Below are 25,363 nucleotides of genomic sequence, written 5' to 3' on the forward strand. Positions count from 1 at the left end.
GCTTCACAATGCACTGTTCTTTAGTGGACAAAGCCCAAGAAGCATGAGGTAGCTGCAAGCAACCATTAGCACTCGACTACGACCAAAACACCTCAATCTTGCCTACCTTTTTCAAATCCATTCGTGCCCCTACAATATCTCTCTTTCCTGTGATGTGGTCCCATAGCAAGCTACCCATGTTCTTAAAAATATGCATGGGATCCAACAAGTGGTTGATTTGTAAGTGGGTCCAATATGGCAACTCGTAGAAAACTAAGAACCGTCGCATTCGGTTTGGATGTGACTCTGTATGGACCATTTTCAGCTCGTACCATCTTTGGGCATTCATACGTGCTAGAGGTCATCCAAGAAAACCTTCCCTGAGTTCATGACCCTCTAGCAAGAAATCGGTGTGTCATTGATATACCATCTTCTTCATGGTTCATGACCTTTGGGAGTCTAACTATGGCCCACACAATGGACATGCATGATAACTAAGGTAACTAGACCTGTCCCAACACCTCTATCTAGTGAATACAAACTTGAATAAGCTATGATAGATATTACCAACGAGAACAGAAGCCTACTTACATGAGCACTCTCCAAATCTTGGAAAGTCATGCATGGTCCACATGAGAATGGCTCGAATATTGGCAAACCATCAACCATCGTGCTTGCTCATATCTTGCACAGTGACCCCCTCCACCCACAAAATCTTAAGCTCATCGACTAATGGACGAAGATACAGGTCCATATTTTTGACTTTGTAGCGGCCGAAAATGATGTAAGCTAAGGATGAGATATCCTTTCTTCGTAGAAAGCCATGGAGGGATACTGTAATTGACAAGGACTATAGGCCACACACTGTAAGAAGTTGAGCGTAGACTGAATGGGTTCATGCCATCCATAGCAAGATCCAAGCCAAAGATTCCTAAAACATGTTGTGCATCATCACGAGACTCAGGCATGGTATTTGCAAGTTGTAATAGATGATACTTCAGTAACCTGAAAAAAAAATCATAAAACACCTTTAAAAAGCACAAATTTTTTTAATGATAGTGCCGAAAAGAAATCAATGAAGCATACGTACAAGGTACCTGAATAACTCGGTCACACTGGCATCGCTCCACCCGTATTTTTCTTGCACACTTAGGAGTGCAAGCAGTGTCTTCAGGCATGATACTCGGCACTCATCATATAATGGTATGGATGCTTCCTCTCTAAGCGGATCAGAAGTATCGATATCCATGGGCATCAATACATCAATCATTGCTTCCATCTTAGGCTCCAAGATTGTAAGTAAGTCTGGAAGGTTGCCTATCTCCTCTGGTATTGACGATATAGATTGGGTACTATCTTCCAAGTGCTGGATTGACTCAGGCACTCCATCCATCGCACACCTACAAACTCTTCTAACTGGCCACAAAGGATGCACTCCTCCTTGGGACGAGATGTCACCTCCCTGGATAGAAACATTTGCCAGCCACACCCAATGTTTTTGTATATGGTATTCAATTAGCTTGCAAATACAGTGCATGATTGATATACACTTTTCTTACCGTTTGCTCAAAATCTGAGATCGCCTAATCAATGATTGATATGGAAACTCGTCGAAGCATCGTACGTGTTTTATAGACGATCAACGTTTTCGTCTAATTGCTTGCTTATATTGAGAGCAAGGACATGGGACACTCTGACTAAGATACGCCTCGCGATCTTGAACATCATAACCTTCATCGTTTTCCATTTGGTCTACGTTACGACAAATAATTTGTTTTTGTTATCATTGTTTTTTTATTTCTTAAATTGTTTGAGAAGGGATTTCTTCTCTTGTAATTAGCATATGTAAAGTCTCCATCCAACCACAAGTTAACGTATGTCGGAGTGTTTCCTGTCTCGTGGTATTACACCGAACCTCGCCACCACTTTGTCTTTGTTTTTTATCCATTCATTCTCTTCTCTCCTTCTATCTCTCTCTCTTTTTCTCTTTCTTTATTATGTCGTATGTTTATTCACTCTCTCTCATTCCTTCCTCCTTTTTCTATTCCTCACCCTCTCTCATTTCCTTTAACAAAACATCTCTCTCTCTCTACTATCAATTTCCTTTAACAAAACATCTCTCTCTCTATACCACTACCACTACCACTACCACTACCACTACCACTATCACTATCACTACCACTACAATAAACAAGAAAATAAGAAATTAAGAAAAAACAACAACGACAACAACAAAAACAACAACTACTACTACAAACAAGAAAAGAAGAAAAAACTACTACTACTATAAACAAGAAAAGATGAAAAAACTACTACTACTACCACTACTATAACAACAATAATAAATAAGAAAACTAAACAACAATAAACAAGAAAAGAAAAAAAACTACTACTACAACAACAACAACAACAAACAAGAAAACCACCACCACCACTACCACTACTACTACTACTACCACCACCACCACCACCACCACCACCACCACCACCACCACCACCACCACCACCACCACCACTACTACTACTATGACTACGACTACGACTACGACTACGACAACAACAAACCCTTATCACTTAATATATTTAGGTTGTTACACCTACTTATAGCATTGGTAAAGATATAGCACCAGTCGATTAGTGTAGTTGGTTATGAATTGTTTGACTTAAAAGGCCACTTTCCTTCATGTTGTATCTTATCTATATTTTGTTTACATTGTATAGTGTGTGGAAGAAGAAGAGAAAATTAGCAAGAAAACGTTTTGGCCTCTATCTCTCTTCTTGTGTTCTTGAGTGAGCTTCCTCTTGTATATACAGTGTGTGTTTGGCACAACAGCTCAAGCAAAGTCCCCCACCACGCGATTCTTGACACTCCATGGAGAAGAAAGTGCAAAGGTAAGCAGAATACTCAAAACCCTAATTACTCTCACTAGGGAGATTCAATGGAGATGAAAATTCACTAGTATAGAGAAGAGAGGGAAAGTGATCTATTGCTCAAGTTTTGGGTCAAATTGACTTTTTGAGAGGGAAAAAACCAACATTAGAAATTCTCCAAAAAAGGGGGAAAATATGAGGTGAGAGAAACTCAAATTTTGTGTACTATTCATTCTCCCTTTTTTAAATTACCCCACTACCCCTTTTTGAAATAAAAGATATAAGATTTGGAGAGAGAAAATTCACCCTCCATGGATGTCAACAACTAGCCTTCCTATTGGACAATCCAAAAGGCCTACATCTTAAACTATATTATTTTTAAGGGCCTATTTGTGAGTTCATTTTTTCCCTAATGTGTATGCAAATACATAATTAAAAAAGGGGGTGACTTTTGTGTATATATCAATCACTATCCAACTCTCTTATTTCACTTTTAGAATATTCTTTGTGCCAATTTTGTATGATGCTAGTACTCTTCCTATCATAAGGATATAGAAATGGATGAGATTTTGCGTAGTTAAACTGATCCGAAGCCACAAACCAAATGCATAATCACTAACACACATATCTTGTCATGTAGTTTGCAAACTCTTTTGGTTTCTAATCTTCAAATTTTTTTATAATACCATAAGTTACAAGAGGACTATGTATACACTTATACTCATTGTCATATATGAGCATTGTGTTTGTAGGTGTGTATTTAGGTCAGTCATCCCAAAATGGTTGTAGGACCTTATAAAATACTAGCTTTCTTTCCTATGGTTGCATGCTTTTAGCATGCTCATGGCCCTCTCTCACTTGGCACATGTCCAAACAAACACATTGAACCTTGTAAAGCACCAATCCACAAACATTTGTGCATCCCTTTTGAAAATGACCATCCCAAATCCATGAAGACTTCTGTCATGCCAACATGCTTTCCTTTCATTCACTTTTTTAGAACACTATCTAGATCCATTATCAAAGCATGTCTAGTTTCAAATTTAGGTTCTTGGGGTCCTCCCATAGCCTATGCCATACGTATTTGATACTCACAACAACAATGAGAGAAACTAGAGGGTCCACAACGTTATCTTCCATGGACTCTTTCTTGCCATGCTTGTCTCCATATACCATGTTGCAATTGGCATGCTTAACATTCACTTTCTAAGACTCCACTAGGCCACACCAAGAATCCAACACACTTGAATTTGCATGCTAGCTTCACTCATCTTGTGCTTCATGTGATCCATGGCTGCAACAACCACCTTCATCTTCAATAGCATACAATATTTCCAAACCATGGAATGTCAAAGGATCCAATTCACTAGTATTTTGCATAGTAGTTATGCCCTCATTGCTAGGATCTTGTGCAACAAGCATACTCTCATAAGAACTAGCAATGACATCCAAAGCATCAAAATGATGTGATGATAATGATTGTGTTGCAGTAGTATCTTGACAATCAAGCCTCCCTTTTCTTCCATGGTCTTATTCATCGTGCAATAAATTCTCAACGAACAGGCCTTCACTATGACTATCTTACATATCATCAATCATTGTGATATCTTGACAATCATGCATCCCTTTTCTGCCATGGTCCTGCCCATCATGCAATATATTCTCAACAGGCATGCCTTCACTACGCATATCGTTCATCTCTTTTCTGCCATCATCTTGCCCATCATGCAATAAATTCTCAGCAACAAGCATGCCTTCATTGTGACTATTCTACACACCATTAGTGGCTGTGACATCTTGACAACAATCATGCCCCGTATTCTACCATGGTCTTGTCTATTGTGTAATGCATTTTCAGCAGCATACCTTTACTATGATTATCATGTATCCCTTTTTCATCATGGTCCTATCCATCATGTAGATACATTTTTAGCATGTATACCTTTACTACAATTATCACACATATCATCAATGGCTCTAGCATCTTGATCATGCATCCCTATTTTGACATGGTCTTGCTCATCATGCAATACATTTCCAGCAGGCTTGCCTTCACTTTGTGACTATCGTGCACATCATCAATGAGTTGGCTATCATTCAATGATTCTGCAACATCAATGCCCTCATTGCCATGATCCCATATATCATGGATTTTGTGGTTCTCATGGTTTAAGTCTAACTCTATCTACATGATTGCCACCTCCATCACCATCAACCACCTCATCCACCATTTCATTATCAGCATGCATAGTATTTTGAACATCACGTTTGCAAGCATTTCTACCCATTACATGCTCTATATGCATCCCATCCACTAGGTGTACCATAACCTCATTAGTGTATGTTTCATCAAAATTTTCTTATAGATCTATAGAGCCAGATAATCTAGCTTGCTACTATATGCATCCCATCCACCACATGTGATATAACCTCACTGGTGTATGTTTCATCTAAATTTTCTTTTGCATGTATAGATCCAAATAATCTAACTTGCTTCTATATGCATCACATCTACTACATGTGCTATAACCTCACTAGAGTATGTTTCATCTAAATATTCTTTTTCATCTATAGAACCAAATAATCTATCATCACTTTTGCAAGCATTACCACCCATTACATGATCTATATGCATCCCATTCACTACATGTGCTATAATCTCACTAGTGTATGTTTCATCTACATTTTCTTTTGCATCTATAGAGTCACATGATGTAGAGTACTAAACACTAAATTCCACATCCATTAAACCAATTTTAAATCAATAAATTTTTTGAGACAAAAGAACAATTTGAAAATTCAAAGAACTTAAATTTACATACAATATAAAGTTTGAGACAAAGGAACAATTTTAAAATTTAGAGAATCTCTACTCCCACCCTTTGGTAGCTTAGACATTCAGTGGCATACTTAAGTTACAGATCACTTTTGAGCTTTTCCAAGTGAAAGCTCTTCTTTACTACATCGAGTGTCTTAGCATATCCAAGATGTCTTGAAAATGGAGAATCATGAACTTCCCAAAGTATATTTTTCTCGAACTCATGGCTAGAAGGATTGCATAATCTTTTGTTGAAATACAAAAGCTCTTCCTCAATATAGAAATCTTTGTACTGAAGTTGTGACTTAGGATCTTGATCCTTCAATTGCACTTCCTTTATTAATTGTTCATACTTAGAGTTCCTTGTAGCTTCTTCATTTGCCATTTGAACGATGGGGTTACTTGGCATTGATACTATAGCAACTAATGGTTATACGCTTGAGGATTCTTTTGTAATGGGAATATTAATGTGGCTTAAATAATCCAAAACTACATTCTCATTTCATGACCTATATTTTATATCAAAGCCACACTCTTGCATGACTTGAATAGATCTTGATGGGTATAAATCTATTTGAGTCTTATGTGATCTATTACCAAGGGAAATTTCTTGCCAAACTAATAATGTCTCCATATCTTGAGAGTATGGAGTCATAGCTAATAATTCCAAGTCATGACTATGTTGAGAATGTAAGCATGTGAACTCTCCTTATACTGGAGGGGATAAGGGTAGCTGAGTGTAAATGGTCTTGAGGGGAAGGGAAAACCCTAACCTTAGCCAACTGGGGCTATATAAACAACCCATGGGTCTACATCATTTTGTGAGTGAGAGTGACCCAAGTTGTACTTTCATGAGAAACTAAATAAGCAAGACTTGTTCTTGTACTTGTGAGCTCTTCTCTTCCTCTTGTGCACACTTCAATCTTTGCTCTCAATCTGATTTTCCACATGGTATTAGAGCCATCTTTGATCCTTTAGCTTTCATCAGCCTCTTTACACACCTAAGTGCACAAGAAGAACTTTTTCCCTCTCGTTTGCCTTCTTTTCCACCATTGCTAGCTAGACCCACCTCTGTTGAAGGACCAAGGGAGAGCATTTTAGCTCAAGATTCCTTATGAAAATCTCTTCTCTAGCTCAAGACGCAGCAGCATGGCATGACAATCCCTGACATTGTGGACACAGGAGTACGACATTGCAATAGATGTAGATTTGGCACAATTTCTGGCAGCGACTTGCTTCGAGCTAAAACAGGGCATAATGGAGGCAGTTATCATGGGTCTTTCATTGCCCCATAAGAGGGCCATCTAGACCTAAGAGAGTTTAGAGAAATTCCCTCTCTATTGCCCATAATCAACAAAACCCTAAGTGTGGGTTTTGTGGCAACCATAGCCAAGAAGCTTCAAGCTTCTTATTGTCCACTTTTTTCAATCTGGGAATCATTAACAATGATTTTAATCACTGAAGCACATGCCATAAAGTGTATTTTTTATTTTTGAATAGACCTAATACTCGAAGGACATCAGAAGCTCACCGAGAAGCCTGCTCAACACTAGTAATAATCAGTCAAGTATCTCACTAAGCTTGACAAAGTAAATACCTGAACATCTCAAGTGGTCTTAATATTGAGATGAGTGCTTCTAAGCATTGAAAAGACATTTAGTGACATTAGTGCTACTGCCTTATGACAAAACATGAATATTGATGTGATTGAAATCTCCTCCAACTCTTCACCAAGTGTCAAAGTTATTAATTGACCTTGCTCAACCAAATGTTCGTTCACTAACCAATAAGGTAGGGAGGAGCCAAAAATCCAATCAAAGTTCACCTCATTGAAACCTAGGAAAAGAGTAAAACTTAAATCACGGGTTGTTCGAAGGATAGGACTACCAAAATATTACCTTGAGATATTACATATGTATGATTTCCAACTTTTTTCATCCTTACATATTTAAAGTTGGTTATCATTTGTAGGGATATCAAATCTGTTATTTGGTTCGTACTTGGCCACCTGTAAAGGACTAGACACTGCCATTTCTTAAGGAAATAGGTAAGACCTTCTTATAATGGCCATGGCCTATGCAGATGTAAGGCCTCCAGTCCTCAAGTTTACTGGAAAATATTTCCATCCTTGGCAAGTTCTGGTAAAATATAAAATGATGGAGCATGGATACATAAAAGGGACCAAAGTTATTGACCCATCAAACCCCCTTGATGTAGAAGACAATGAAAGAGCTTAGGCCATCATCATGCTCCATTTGGATGAATCCTTAATTCATCATATTGACCAACTCTCCACTACTAAGGGGAAGTTGGATAAGCTTGAAAGGCTCTATGGCGATATAGGGAAGAAATCCAATATTTTTCTAAAGATTGAATTTCTTAGCTTGGAGTATAAACAAGGAGAAGATCTAAGTGAGTTTATTTCACATATGAAGGGGCTCATGGCACAATTGGCCTCTGTTCAAGAACCAATTCATGATGAAGATGTGGTTGCCATCCTTCTGAAGTCTGTAAAGGTCTTTCCAACACTTGTTACTACCCTCACTAATATCCCAAACCCAACTTTTGCAAGTACCATCCAGTCATGCCTGGATGAAGAGAAGAGGAACCATAAGGAAGACACTTCAGCATTTACTTCCCATGAGCAAGTGTTAGTCCATATAGTTTCTACAAGTGCTCCTTCTGTCATAAAAAAGGGCATATTGTAAGTAATTTCTGGAAGAAGTAACTTGAAAAAATGAAGTGTAATAAATGTAAATGGACTGGGCATATCACTAGTAAGTATCCTAGTGTTCCAGAAGCACCTAAGGAATTAGAGGCTAACTTTTCCTCCGAATCCACTTAAGATCGACTCTTTTGAGTATTATAAACTCTCTACCTATAACCATCTTTTGTAGCTTGATTTATAAAGGCATCTCATTATGGATTAAGGGGGGGCATCGTATCATGCTTTATCCAATGCCACCTAGCATTGAGGGGGGGTGTTGAGAATGTAAGCATGTGAACTTTCCTTATGCTAGAGGGGATAAGGGTAGTTGAGTGTGAATGGTCTTGAGGGGAAGGGGAAACCCTAACCCTAGCCAGCTAGGGCTATATTAAATAGCCCATGGGTCTAATCAATTTGTGAGTGAGAGTGACCCAAGTTGTACTTTCATGAGCAACTAAATAAGAAAGACTTGTTCTTATACTTGTGAGGTATTCTCTCCCTCTTGAGCACACTTCAATCCTTGCTTCCACTCTGATTTTCCATACACAAACATAGTTTTTTTTCATGATTCTTCAACTTCCTTGAGGAACAGACGATGAGATGCCCCTCTTACATAAGTACACAACCTAATGCCTGAGAGCTAGAAACTAACATAATGTGGAAAATGAATGTGATTAGAGGCTCAGTTTTTCATATTAAAAAGCACTAGTCTAGACATCACAAAGGGAATGATAGTACATAGAAACTACAAAATACACCACAATACAAAATACAATCTGACACACAAAGTGTACACTAAGGTTTTTGGAATTTCAAGAGGCAACACCATGTGAAAAGGTGTGGGACGACATGTGCAATTGGGGTTTGGAATGACGCATGTGGCTTCTTCTTTCTAGTGAACCTTGGGCTTTTCCTCACTTCCTTTGAATATGTACTAGAGCCTATAGCCACACATCAAAATTCTCAAGAATCTATAACTAAACAGTCACCACTCATTGTCATTAAGAAAATCATCATCTCCAACATTGCTATCTTGCAACCCATCATTTTCATAGGTCACTGATGCTAATTCATCAAAGATATCAATGAGAAGAAATAAAACCAAGATTTGGTTGTGCAAGTAAGTACACTTAATATTTATTACTAGCAACTAAGGGAAAGTAGGGGGAAGCTTGGTAAAATAGAGAAAAAAAGCAAAAATGTGAGGATTTTTTAAAAGAAAAAAAGAAGAAGAGAGAGAGAGAGGGATTCTACACAAGACAATCAACGTATGAGAGAGAGAGAGAGAGAGAGAGAGAGAGAGAGAGAGAGAGAGAGAGAGAGAGAGAGAGAGAGAGAGAGAGAGAGAAGTATCTTGCATTCTAAAGAGAAGGGAGAAATCTAAAGAAAGAGGCCATGCGGTTGAAGTTATTGGAGTCATGGAGCATGATGGCAGGGTTGTGGAAGACAATTGGCTAATGCGAGTTCTCAGTTTTCAGATGGTGGTAATAAAAGTCTTCCTTTTGTCTTATTTTCTTCTACCGTTGTGTGGGGAACAGAGTATGCAGATCTATTCTGATGTATGGATATGAGTGAAAGATAGTAGAGGGTTATTATTTTTTGTGTTGAGAGTGATGTATATTAGTTGTTTGTGTGAGGCTTCATGTCTTCTGTGAAGTGGAACATGTGGCAAATATGTTGCAGATGTTGTAGAAAATTCTTTGCTCTGAATCTTGATGTTTTGACATCACCATCGTGTGTGCCAAAACTCCCAAAACAACTCTTGAAGCTCTGAATTCCGATACCAGATGAGGGAGAAACAAAAAAACTCAGTTTTCATCCCCTTCTCCTATTTTGTGCGCGATCCTATTGCTTTTATAAATAAAGCTAAAAAATCCTTCTAAACTTAACCACATTAAGACAATAGCAAGGTATTCCATAAAGAAAGCTTATTTCAATAAAAGCATATCTTAAGTCTCATATTCTAACTAAATAAGTTTAAACTTATAACCTACAAATAGAATAATAATTTTATTAATATAATATCATAGAAATATATAATATTATATATTATACCAGTGCTATCCAAAGCCACCGCTACTCGCTCTACACATCAACTGAAGCATTCACAATTGTTTATAAATTAAATAAACAAACAATAGTGAATACCTATCAGTCTTCAACTACAAATAATTAAAATGGGTTGGAACACTGTCCTAACCTTAATTTAATTTGAGTGTGCTCTAAACTCATAAACGTCTATTAATTTGATAAGTATTTTGTGGAATCGCTCATTGTTGAATCACCCACATGTACATTAAATTAATTTGACGTCTGAAAAGGACAGGCGTCCTTGTCAATCTCTCACACAAGGAATTTACCTTATGTACGAGCCCCAACAAATACATATAGTTTTGCAGAATCCACCGTAAAACCTCACGGAATCCACTGTTGAATATGCCTCTAGTTTTATGTAATCCATCGTTGAATATGCCTCTAGTTTTACGGAATCCACATAAAAAACTCATGGAATCCACCTTGGAATATGCCTCCTGGCATCATATCCCCGGGGTGGAATAGCACTTGTCCACAATTGCTATTAGCTGCTCAATGTGGAGCTAGCAATGTAGAGTAAGCACCAAGGGCGCGAGCGGTCATCTGTTGCATGTCTTCAACTGAACCAATTAGTATCTGGTATAGGACAATGAGTCAATCAGAGTCTTATTATTAGCAAACAATTGATTCTAATAAGATTAAAAACTAGTGTTAGTGCTATAGATGTCTTTTATGGGAGTAAGAGAGTCCAAAGATAAGACATAAATATTATGAATGCTAGGTCTTATACTCAAAGCATCAACAATAAGAAATAAAAGTGTTATTCTAGTTTAGTAGTAGGTAAAAATTTAACTAAGAACTCTAGAAAAAGAAGAAGTAAAAGATTACTTATCTTAACTTGATTACTTATCTTAACTTGATTGGAGATCTCTATCTTTACTAGAAAGCGTGAATTCGCAATAGAATTTGGAAGTTGAAGAATTTTCCAAAGTACTTTTACAAAAAATTTATTGGTCTCAATGTTTATCAAATCAGAAGATAACCACATTAAAGGCATACTATAATTGTCAAAAATTAGAGTGAGAATCATATTGAAGGCCTACTTTGAATAAAAAATAACTTATATCTTCTTGTGAATCAAGTTAGTCTATAACTAGAGAGTTGGAGCTTATAAGGATTTTTACAAAAGTTAGTCTATAACTAGACAGTTGAAGCTTATAAGGATTTTTACTTATGACTAAGACAAAAATTTAAAAAAGAAACATATTAAAGATAAGGCTAAAGTTGGATAGAATACTAGTCTCTTGGTTAAAAAAATAGTATTATTTAAGTTTTATGGCATATTTAGATATGATTATCTTTTAATATATGCATATTTAGACAAAACCATGTCTAATATAAGTTTTAGATCTTTGTACAAGCTAAAACTTTTTCTTTTGGGAGTATACTCAAATTCCAAATGGATAAAAAGCTATCCTACTAGGAAATTAGATGTCTGTATGGATTGAAATTTGCAAATTTCACCTAGTCTGGGTTAACTGTGAGACCTACTTTCAAGATAAATAACTTTCTTTGTAGATAGAATCAGGTCATGATGATAACTAGAGAGTTGTAGACAACAAAAAGGTATACAATTCATGTCCCTATGATGGATTACCAAATCTGAAGGTAAGGTCATAAAAAATAGGGCTCAAAGTTGGCTACTACACAGTTTTCTGCATATTGCTGTGAAATTCGCATTCAGGGTCATTTTAGGACTTAAATAACTCTCTAAATATTCAGAATTTGTAAAATATGTGGCTAATAACAATTGTAGATCTTTTTTAGGGCTAAAACTTTTGTTTTAACACCATCCTCAAAATATGAACCAGTAAAAAGTTACATTACCTGAAAAATAGTTGTTCGAGAGGATTTTTATGATGAAGCATATGCAATAGCTAGACAACTTTCAAGTGCCTCTTCTATATAGCCTGTTACATAAATAAAGACTTAATATGCTTAAAATTGAAACTTCTATAAAATAAAACAAAGCTATGATTTACTATGAAATAAACATCAAAAGCTTTTTGGCTATAACATCCTTTTTGCATAGCCAAGTCCATGCTATAATCCAAATTCAGAGAACAAATTGGATCAATTTGAGTCAATCAACTGTGGATATAAAGCTATCCAAAACACGAGAAATACTACTATAATATTCATCTATAGTGATTTGTCTTGTAGATTACGATTCTTCCATGGTGTTCGCCTTTATACACTGATATCATACAATTGAAAACTCGGCAATGGTGCAAAGCGAAACACATAGCAAATATGCTACAATTAATGCAGAAAATTTTGTGCTCTGAATCTTGAAGTTTTGACATCACCATCGCATCTGGAGCGTGTCAAAATCCCTAAAACGACTCTTGAAGCTCTGAATTCCGATTCCAAATGAGGGAGAAATGAAAAAACTCAATTTTTACCCCCTTCTCCTATTTTGCGCACGATCCTATTACTTTTATAAAGAAAGCTAGAAAAGCCTTATACACTTAACCACATTAAGAAAATAGCAAGGTATTCCATAAACAAAGCTTATTTCAATAAAATAATATCTTAAATCTCATATTTAAAATAATATATATTAAAAATAAATAAATTAATAGTACTAAGGATAATGATCTAATTATTACTAAATAAGTTTAAACTTATAACTTACAAATAGAGTAATAATTTTAATAATAAAATATCATATAAATATATAATATTATATATTATACTTAAGATAACTAATTATAATTATGAAATTTATGCTTGGACTTACGCTAACACCCAATGCTACCCAAAGCCACCGCTACCTGCTCTACACATCAACTGAAGCATTCACAATTGTTTATAAATAAAATAAACAAACGATAGTGAATACCTAGCAATCTTCAACTGTAAATAATTAAAATAGGTTGGAACACTATCCTAACCTTAATTTAATTTGAGTGCACTCTTATAAACTCATAAACGTCTATTAATTTGATATGTATTTTACAAAATCACCCGCTGTGGAATCACCCACGTGCACATTAAATTAATCTGATGCTCGAAAAGGACAGGCGTCCCCGTCAACTTCTCGCACAAGGAATGCACCTTGTGTACGAGCCTCGGAAAATACATATAGTTTTACAGAATCCACCGTAAAACCTCACAGAATCCATCATTGAATATGCCTCTAGTTTTACGGAATCCACCGAAAAACCTCATGGAATTCACCGTAGAATATGACTACTAGTATCACTGTCAGTAGAGAAGAATGGAAGTAAAGGATCTCTACATCTAAAACTGAGTATGTGGGGCAAAGAATATGTATTATAGGCAGGTGTTGAATGCATGGACTCAACTTATTGAAAATTTAAAAGGATTTGCAGTGAAGAAAATAATGAATTAGAGCTCATAAAGTTTGAAGCTCCTGTAACTCTCCATCAATGCAAGATATGTGGAAATGTATCTACTGGTATGTTGAAATGATAATGTGAAATCAAAGAAACCGTTTTTCCATTTGCAAGTTTGGGCTTCTTGGAACAGAGAAGTTATGTGTTTGCTTCATAAAGCAACATTATATTTAGGACTGCAGGCTGTGCAGAGCTATTTCAGGATAGTGGATCAAAGAATTTGTCTGTGAGTGTTTCTAGAGAGTTCTAGATTCGAAAGAGAGCTACAACTTTTCTTTTTAAAGCTTAGCAAATCGAATACCTGGTTAGAAAGTTATGAGATGTTTTGTGCAATGCTCTATGAGACAATTTCTATTCTCTATGAGAAAACATGTGAATTCAGTAGCATCTATGTCACCAACTTGGTTTCCCATGAAATTTATCATGATTATCCATTGCTATATCAATGTAAACTACGTTTTATTGCAGTAATGGAATTTCTACAATAGTGAAATGCTTATAGCACAGTTGAATTGGAATGAAAATTTGTAGTATAAAGCTTTGGTTACCTGTGTTTTTGGTTTATATTTATGTGTGCTATGAGAAAAGAAGAACATAAAGGGTCTACAACTAATTTTGCACTACTTGAGGCAACCACGCTTTGTGGAATAGTTGTTGTGTGGGGTAGCCATCCTTAAAAAATAGGAGTTGTGTGAATATGAGAGCTCATGTTGTCAGAAACTTAGCCATGGTTGTTTACGCATTAGGTTCTCTCTAAACATTGTAAATTCTAAGCTTGAAGGTTTAAGTTGCTTAAGTGTTGAGTTGAAGTCTCAATGAGGAGTAAGTGATCAGAAATATTTAATCATGTGTTTAGTGGTGTTATTTCATGAGTTTTGTTGAGGGGAGATCCTTGGTCTTTATCGTGTGGTGTTGTCTTGGGAGTTGTTAGAGCCTGACTACCCAATTCACCTACCAACATTATAGAAGTCATGAACAACTATGGTAGCTTGACAACATTGTCATATTTTGGTCATAACTCTTTCATAGAGTATCGAATTTAGGAGTTCTATAGCTAATAACAAAGAGGGCAACAAGATCTAAAAATTTGGAGACTCACTAAGTTGATTCTATGTAGTTTTCTATTATTTGTTTCACATAGAACAAAATTGTTCTAGTTTGGATAACAAGCAGTAGATTTCGTAATGCATGTGATGCTTCAGGGATGCTATTTTAGTGCCTGGATGGTATGATTATGCTTTTGGGATGATTTGAGCCTACATTTGGTTCAATTTTCTTAGAGATTTCATTACTATAATAATAGGGTTGTGGTGCACAAATCGGATGCTGTATGCTCGCGTACTGAGCATCGAAAGGTCCCCAAGAACAAAAGAACTCTGCTTTTTGCACAAAACTCAAGGTAGAAAGCATGCACGACATGAACAAGAGACCAATTGGGTGCAATCTCCCCCCATGCCTTGTGTGAGCACTCCACAAAGCATGTATTTTATGTATTAATCATCTTCAAGCTCAAATAATAGTCCAAATTACAAAATAGCACGCTTTTGGCTTTTGAATTTGCTTTAGCACAAAACAGAAATAAAGCTAATGGGCGGGCGCCGAAAGGATCAAGCATACCCAATACAATGTCCAAATACAAATATCATAATCGTGCACCCATGCACATACAAAATAATAAATAAATATCCAACGCCTTAATAAATAGGCGCAACAAAATATAGATGCCATGCCTAAGGTATGCGCCCATCAAAATATAAGTGAAAATTTGAATACACGCTATCCTCCAATGCTTTCCTCTGCCACTACTGCTATCTCTACACATCAACTGAAGCATTCACAATCGTTAGTAAAATAATACAATTAAACCGAAAAAAGTGAATACCTAGCAGTCTTCAGCTACATAAATAAATCAACTGGTTAGAAATCAATCCTAACCTTAATTTATTACGAGTGCGCACTCTAAACTCATAAATATTTATTAATTTAATATGTATTTTGCAGAATCACCCGCTATGGAATCACCCATGTACACACTAAAATAATGAAATGCCCGAAAAGGATAGGCGTCCCCATCAACTTCTCGCACAAAGAATCCACTTTGTGTATGAGCCCCGGTCAACAAAGTTTACGCAATCCACCGTAAAACCTCATGGAATCCACTGTGGCACAGAATCCACCGTGAAATATGCCTCATGGCATCATACCCCCGGGGTGGGATAGCAATTGTCCTCAATTGCTATTAGCTCAATGTGGAGCTAAGAGAGTGGGGAAAGCATTTAAGTCTCTAGCGTACATCCATTGGGCTTCTTCAATAGGATGGCTTTTAAACTTGACCAAATATCTAGAATATCTACGGCCAGTTCTAGTAGTCATAAAGTCAGTATCTATGATAGCTTCAGGTTCAAGTATTTTAGTCTCTTCATCTAGCAAAGGTGGGTTTTCATAAACAGGGTGTATAGGTAATTGGCCTCTAAAGGGTCGTAATAAACTAATGTGAAAGGTGTTGTGAATTCTCCAATGAGGTGGTAGTTCTAACTTGAATGCATTGTCATTGATTTTGTGAATGATCTTAAATGGTCCATAGAATCTAGGTGCTAATTTTACAATTGGGTGTTTATCTACACTTTGTAATCTACGTTTTTCTATTCTCAACCAAACATAGTCATCAACTTTGAAATTCATGGCCTGTCTTTTCTTATTGGCTTGTTTTGTATAGGATTGCTAGGCTTTGGCAATCATGTCTTTAACCTCATCAAAAATAGTAGCGTGCATGTTAGCAATATCATCAGCACTCTGAATTCTATTTGATAAAGATGCAACAGGTGTAGGCAATCTATAACCATAAATCACTTCAAACGGTGCTTTCTTTGTAGCTGTGTGTGGTGTATTGTTATATGCAAACTGTAGTAAATGTAAATGTGTGTCCCATGTTTGTGGTTTAGAAATAGTGTAAGCACATAAAAGATCTAAAATAGTATTGTTAGTGGCTTCTGTTTTTTCATTAGTTTCAGGATGAAATGCAGATGAGAAATCAATCTTTGTTCCTAGGTTAGCAAACAAAGTAATCCAAAAATTATTACAAAATCTAGAATCACGGTCAGAAATAATAACTTTTGGTAATCCATGATTAGTGAAAACAGTTTTCAAAAACAATTGTGCTACCTGAGATGCTGTTAAAGTTTTCTTACATGGGATGAAATATGCTTGTTTACTAAACCTGTCTACAATAGTCCAAATCATATCATGGTTAGCTTTAGTGTTAGGTAAACCAGTAATAAAATCCATAGAAATCTGTTCCCATGGTCTTGATGGAATAGATAAAGGTATAAGTAATCCATATTGTTTACCATACAGATGTCTCTTAACTCTTTGACAAACCAAACATTCAGAAACAAAGTTAGATACATTAGTGTCCATATGTGGCCAATAAAAATCTTCAGTCGATGTATGTAAAGTAGATATGATACCTCTATGACCTTGATATGGAGGACAATGAATCTCATTTAAAACAAAAGATCTAAATGGAACTGTAACACACAATCTTTTTTCATAAAACATGAATCCATCATTATAAGCTAGTGAATCAATAGGAATCCAGTTATTTCCAACTATTTTATTCCAATCAGCATGAAAAGTAATGTCCTGATGATAAGTATCTTTCATAGGAGTTAGAGAATCAAATGATATGACAGAGATATTATTAATGGTCGGTCTTCTACTTAATGCATCGGCCACTACATTTTCTTTACCTGGTTGATATTGAATAAGGGGATGAAAACTCTGAATAAAAGCTACCCATTTGATATGTCGGTCAGATATTTGAGGTTGACTAAGTAAATGTCTAATACTTTGTTGGTCAGTCTTAATCATAAACTCAGAACCCATTAAGTAATATTTCCATTGTCTTAAAGCTTGTACAACAGCTAACAATTCTTTATCATATGTGGAATATTTAAGTTCGGATGGTTTCAGTTTACAACTAGAATAGGCTATGGGATGATTATCTTGCATAAGTACGGCTCCTATTTCAAATCCGCTAGCATCAGTAACTACTAAAAAGAATGGTCTATTGAAATTAGGTAGTTGTAATACAGGAGCATAAGTTAATGCACGTTTCAATAAATCAAAAGATTTCTGTTGATTATCAGACCAATGATAAATAATACCTTTCTTTAAAAGTTTAGTCAAAGGCAAAGCAAGTAATGAAAAATTTCGTACAAACTTCTTGTAAAAACTAGCAAGACCTAGAAAAGAACGTAACTCATGCACATTTTTGGGTATAGGCGAGTTCAATATTGCTTCTATCTTCTTAGGGTCAACCTTGATACCTTCTGATGACACAATATGACCTAAATATTCAATTTCCGTTTGAAAGAACTCACTCTTTTTTGGATTAGCATACAATTGATTATCTTTCAACAACTTGAAAACCAAGGACAAATGTTCATAATGCTCTTTCTCATTTTTACTAAACACCAAGATATCATCAAAGAATACTATAACACAATGCTGATATTTCAAAAATATGCAATTCATCATTCTACTAAATGTAGCAGGTGCATTAGTTAATCCAAAAGGCATCACTAGAAATTCATAATGACCAAATTGTGTTCTAAATGCAGTCTTAAATATATCATATTTATCTAATCTCACCTGATGATAACTAGATTCAAGATCTATTTTACTAAATATGGCAGAACCTTGTAGTTTATCCATAAGATCATCTACCCTAGGAATTGGATATCTATTCTTTACAGTAATCTTATTTAGGGCACAATAATCAATGCACATACAATAAGTATTACTATTCTTCTTTACCAATAAAACAAGTGCGCCAAATGGAGAACTACTAGGTCTAATTAATTCTCTGTTTAATAATTCCTCAACTTGATTTTGAATTTCTTTCTGCTCTATCTGGTTATGCCTATATGGTGCTTTATAAGGTACCAAGAATAAAATCTATTTTGTGGTCTTCAGGACGTGAAGGAGGTAGTCCAGGTGGTAGATCTTCAGCAAAAAAATCTTTAAATTGTGCAAGGAAGTCTTTATGCCTAGGGTGCATATGTTTTTCTTTAGCCTGAAGTTCATTCACCCAAATTAGATAAGATTTACTACTTTTTCGTAATGCACGTTTGGCTTAAGTATGAGTAAGCAGTGGAAAAGCATTAGATGCGTGCATACCATACAATGTAATGTGTTTTCCTTGGAAATGAATTTTAATTGAATGCGTGGAATAATCTATGTCAGGATTATGCTGATGACGCCAAGGCATACCTAGGATAATATCACTGGACTATAATGGTACAACTAGAAAATTCTTTCTTTCAGTGTATTCACCAATTTGAATTTCTAAATCATGCACCACTTGTGTTCCATTATACCTTGTGCCTAAGAATGCTGCTTTAATGCGATAATGTGTAGGAACAATTTGTAATTTCAATTCTTTCACTAACTTTGCAGAAATAAAATCATGTGTACTACCATCATCATGCAAAATAATCTTTTCTTTTCCATGTACTAAACATTTCATTGTCAACAAAGAATGTGGAGTTGGCATACTTGGTAAAGTATCCGAAGGAGTAGTAATGTCGTCCTCATCTTCCGTAAAGTCAGGCATTTCCTCATGTTCTTCATCTTCCATTGCTCCAAGATAGTTGATATGGATAGGTGGCTTCTTCGATTGGCAATTGGCTGCTAGATGTCCAGGTTGATGGCATTTGTAACACACTATAGGTTTGGCTTTAAATACATTGTTTGCAATGGTTGGAAGTCTAGGAATATTAGGATTTGGCTGTGAAGATGGCTTGGGGTTTTGATTGGTATTTGATGGCAAAGTTGGTGGTTTTGTCCAAGACTTACGGAAAGATGATGAAGGAAATCAACTTTGATTGAATCTTCTAAAATTTGAATTGAATTGCTTAGAACCATAGTTACCATTTGCTTGAAATTGTTGCGGACGCTTGTCTCTTCCTCGAAGCTTGTCTTGAGTGTCATGAGCTAAAGAAATTGCATCTTCAAGAGTTGCAGGCTTGAACATATTGACTTCAGCGTAGTAATGCCCAAGTAATCCAGACATATACTTGCGCTTGTGAGTCGCTTCAGGTACGTCTTCAAGCATGCGTAGTTGGAGTAAGGCATTCCAAAAGCGTTCGGTGTACTGGGAAATAGGCTCACGATCTCCTTGCTGAAGAAGATCCCATTGCTTTATGGCTTTTTCATGGAATTGTGGAGGAAGGAAATTTTGCATAAACTTCTTCTTGAAACTCTCCCAGGTAGTGGGACAATCTATGCTCTTACGAACCACAGTCCACCAAAGAGATGCTCTATCCACTAAATGATTAGTGACATACTTGATTTTATCTTTTTGAGCGTATGTCTCTTCATGAAAGTAATCATCAAATTGACTGATGAATGCAAGAATAGTTTTTCCATCTCGAGTGCCATTGAAAGTACGTAATTTGAAATTTCTTTTACTTATCTTTGTTTCTTTGCGAATGAATTGAGCTTTGAGAGTCGCATCGATGGTTCGTCGGATAAGATCTTCGGATTGTGGGCCATCTTTGTCGGTAGTCGATCTTTGTAAATTGGCCAGTTGAACTTGCAAGGCTTGCTAGGCTCTTTGTTCTTCGTCCAATTGCATCATAATTAAATCTAATTTTTGTTCCATATCTCCTTCAACCATTAAATCATCCATATTTTGTTCTGTCATTTTGTAAAAATTCAAAAGGCCTTACACTCTCAAAATCCAATTAGCGGGATGAGCATAGCTCAAAGTCAGGTGTACAAGGCTTATAGATTTTTGTTTGGCTTTCACGGTCTTTGACTTTTGCGGTTGCAAGGTTTGAAATCTTTGTAAAATCTGCGTATGTCCTTCTGCGTGTATTGAAACTGGTTTAGCAAGTCTGCGTATGCGAATAGAATCTTCCAGGGAACAACTTTACAGTTCAGTGCTTCTGGGCAAGAATAGTCCTTATGGGAGTTTTTGACATAAGTCAGTTCTGACTTCTGGGAACTTGTTTGACTTGCAGAGTAACAAAACTTATGAAACTTGATAAACTTTGAAGCTTTGTGTGATTGAAGACTTAAGTGACTTAGCTTATAGCTAAGTCTGCCTGGAAACGATGAATTTTAGGGGGGGGCATTTTTCAGCGCGAAAATCACGAGATACTGTTGCCCTGCCGCCGATTTGAAAAATTATGATACTAAGCTTTTTTAAAAGCTTAGTTTTAAGCTTTAGCTTTAAACTTTGAAGATTATAGATGAAGCTTATCTCTGTTTTGTCTAAGAAGAAACGACTTGAGTAGGGAGATGTTGACGTGGTCCTCTACCTCCTCAGGCCGGTCCTTCGCAATCAGAGGCTGTAGACAGAAGTTCTTGACCGCCAGGAATCCACCCATATCGACCGTTTGCAATGAGACTGAATGTAGAGCTCAATCGTTCCAGGAGCTCTGCCTTTGTGTAAGATGGATAGCGATTGGAAGCTCTCGATCTCAGCTTCGCTCTGATACCACTAGTGCACAGATCGGATGCTGTATGCTCACGTACTGAGCACCGAAAGGTCCCCAAGAACAAAAGAACTCTACTTTTTGCACAAAACTCAAGGTAGAAAGCATGCACGACATGAACAAGAGACTAATTGGGTGCAATCTCCCCCCATGCCTTATGTGAGCGCTCCACAAAGCAAAGCATGTATTTTATGTATTAATCATCTTCAAGCTCAAATAATAGCCCAAATTACAAAATAGCACGCTTTTGGCTTTTGAGTTTGCTTTAGCACAAAATAGAAATAAAGCTAATGGGCGGGTGCCCAAAGGGTCAAGCATACCCAATACAATGTCCAAATAAAAATATCATAATCGTGCGCCCATGCGCATACAAAATAATAAATAAATATCCAACGCCTTAATAAATAGGCGCAATAAAATATAGACGCCATGCCTAAGGTATGCGCCCATCAAAATATTAGTGAAAACTCGAATACACGCTATCCTCCAATGCTTTCCTCTGCCACCACTGCTGCTATCTCTACACATCAACTGAAGCATTCACAATCGTTAGTAAAATAATACAATTAAACCGACAAAAGTGAATACCTAGTAGTCTTCAGCTACATAAATAAATCAACTGGTTAGAAATCAATCCTAACCTTAATTTATTACGAGTGCGCACTCTAAACTCATAAATATTTATTAATTTAATATGTATTTTGCGGAATCACCCGCTGTGGAATCACCCATGTACACACTAAATTAATGAAACGCCCGAAAAGAATAGGCATCCCCATCAACTTCTCGCACAAAGAATCCACTTTGTGTATGAGCCCCGGTCAACAAAGTTTACGGAATCCACCGTAAAACCTCACAGAATCCATCGTGGCATGGAATCCACCGTGAAATATGCCTCCTGGCATCAGGTTGAACGCCATTTATCTAAAAAAATTATATATCTCACATCACTTGATGCTTTCAAGGCTTGGTATTGATGCCCAAATATTCATTTGACACTTGGGGATGCACCCATATCGACCGTTCGCGATGAGACTGAATGTAGAGCTCGATCGTTCCAGGAGCTCCACCTTTGCGCAAGATGGGTAGAGATTGGAAGCTCTCGATCTCAGCTTCGCTCTGATACCACTAGTGCACAGATCAGATGCTGTATGCTCACGTAATGAGCGCCGAAAGGTCCCCAAGAACAAAAGAACTCTACTTTTTGCACAAAACTCAAGGTAGAAAGCATGCACGACATGAACAAGAGACTAATTGGGTGCAATCTCCCCCCATGCCTTGTGTGAGTGCTCCACAAAGCATGTATTTTATGTATTAATCATCTTCAAGCTCAAATAATAGCCCAAATTACAAAATAGCACGCTTTTGGCTTTTGAGTTTGCTTTAGCACAAAATAGAAATAAAGCTAATGGGCGGGTCCCCAAAGGGTCAAGCATACCCAATACAATGTCCAAATAAAAATATCATAATCGTGCGCCCATGCGCATACAAAATAATAAATAAATATCCAACGCCTTAATAAATAGGCGCAATAAAATATAGACGCCATGCCTAAGGTATGCGCCCATCAAAATATAAGTGAAAACTCGAATACACGCTATCCTCCAATGCTTTCCTCTGCCACCACTGCTGCTATCTCTACACATCAACTGAAGCATTCACAATCGTTAGTAAAATAATACAATTAAACCGACAAAAGTGAATACCTAGTAGTCTTCAGCTACATAAATAAATCAACTGGTTAGAAATCAATCCTAACGTTGATTTATTACGAGTGCACACTCTAAACTCATAAATATTTATTAATTTAATATGTATTTTGCGGAATCACCCGTTGTGGAATCACCCATGTACACACTAAATTAGTGAAACGCCCGAAAAGGATAGGCATCCCCATCAACTTCTCACACAAAGAATCCACTTTGTGTATGAGCCCCGGTCAACAAATTTTACGGAATCCACCGTAAAACCTCACAGAATCCACCGTGAAATATGCCTCCTGGCATCAGGTTGAACGCCATTTATCTAAAAAAATTATATATCTCACATCACTTGATGCTTTCAAGGCTTGGTATTGATGCCCAAATATTCATTTGACACTTGGGGATGCTTAGCATATGTTTTAGAATGCTTTTGGGCTTTGATTGAGCTCACATTCACTCAATTTTGACTGTTATATCCCTCTGTCCATAGTGGACAACCAAGAGTTATCTGATAAAGATTATGCTCAGGTACCACATATTGAATGTACCAACACTTTGGTTGTCATGTGTACCTATGGATATGTTTATGGCATGATCCTAAGCTGAGATTGGAGCTTTGATGCTTTGACATTGGCTATTGTTTGTGTCCTTGAATGCTACTTGGATGCTACAATCAAAGTCTTGTAGACTACTTGTGTAACATGTCACTGTCGAAGGGTTTTCGATACGCAGCAGTACGATATCACCTAAGCTAATCCTTGGTGGTACATTCTTAATGGCCCATCAAGAGATGTCCTAGGAAGCACCATTTGCGATTTTGATAAAACTCTCAGAGTTTGCTAACTAGGCTCGCTTGACTCTACCCCGTAGTGGAAGTTCTAGCTACTCAAACTTGATTTTTTTTTGTCAAATCTATTACTAGCGCCTAATTAATATTAGCCAATTCTAAAGTGATGTGAGTTAGCCTTTTGGTCAAATCTATTACTATAGCGGCTAATTAATATTAGTAGATTCTAAAGTGATGTGAGTTAGACTTTCTGGTTTCTAATAGTCCATCAAGTGTGATTTTGATTCATTCTTAGAAAAGCTCTCGGCTTACTAGGACCACCAAGCCATAGGTTTGGATCTATCAAGGGTCCATCCTCCCACTTCCCTCGAGAGAGTAGTTTTAGTTATATATTTACCGATCACTTTAGGTTCAACATATAAAAACAACTTATTCGAATTATCTCCTGATACAAATTTGTTACACGCCTTTTATTCACGACACAAAAATAGAGTAAAGCAATTCCTTCTTAATAGTTCATTTGAGAAAACAAATGACATTTACAATATTTTTAATTCAAAGTATTATTCTCACCAAGTTCCGTTCCCCAAATAGTATTGGAACTTCCACACACATTCTAGAAATCGAAGGGTAGTTAGCAGCTTGTAAGAGCCTAAGGAGTTTATGACCAAAGCCCCTTGGTATCCTCACCTCCTCCAGGTGATTAGAGTTTCCTACAACAAGACCTTTCACATCATGATTAGTCTAACCTCACTAACGTGAAACAAAAAAAGAAAAACCCCTTGGAGTAGGTTTTATTCACCCTGGCCTTAGAGAGTCTAGAACCATCAAGAGCACTGCCTCAGTCAGCATTCTGTGTTCACCAAAATATGGGCTTAGTTAGAAATCTATACTGAGTCATCCATCTTTTAGCTTGATAATTTAGGAAAGATCAAGGTAAATAATAACATCGAGGTAAATTAGCATAATTGGAAAAATAACTTCGAGATAACTCACCATAAATGTCAAGATAACTTTGAGACAATTCAGCATAAGTGGAAAAATAACTTTGAGACAAATCAACATAAGTGGCAATACCTTCCAATAGTCTTCCTGGACTTCCTCTTCCTAGGCGATTAGTTTGGATTAAATTTAAGCAATAATTTCATACTTAAGGATAACTCCTTTGGAGTTACGTGGGTCTTTGCCCGTAATAAAAGAAAATCTTGGTTAGTTTAATTATGTATAGTATCATTTGGCAATTTCAACTCAAGATCAACAAAAAAAATCAAAAATATTAAATCTTTTAGGGCTCTTTATGGAGGGGATCTTGAAAAAGCAGCAATTTAAAGCTTCTAAGATACAATTTGATGCTCAAACTGCAAATCTAAGGGTTCTGTTGGATCCAAAAGGGGGTAAAACCCTAGGACACCTAATCATAATTCTTCCACATCACTCCTTCTCCCCGTTCGGAGTGCTTTTTGCTGCCTGTAAAATGCGATTACAACGCACGCGATTTCTTCAATTCTTCTTTTTGCATGAAATCTCCAAAACTGTC

Source organism: Lygodium microphyllum, chromosome 29 (assembly GCF_053477565.2).
Source record: "Lygodium microphyllum isolate KBCC chromosome 29, Lygodium_microphyllum_v1.1.10, whole genome shotgun sequence".
NCBI lineage: Eukaryota > Viridiplantae > Streptophyta > Polypodiopsida > Schizaeales > Lygodiaceae > Lygodium > Lygodium microphyllum.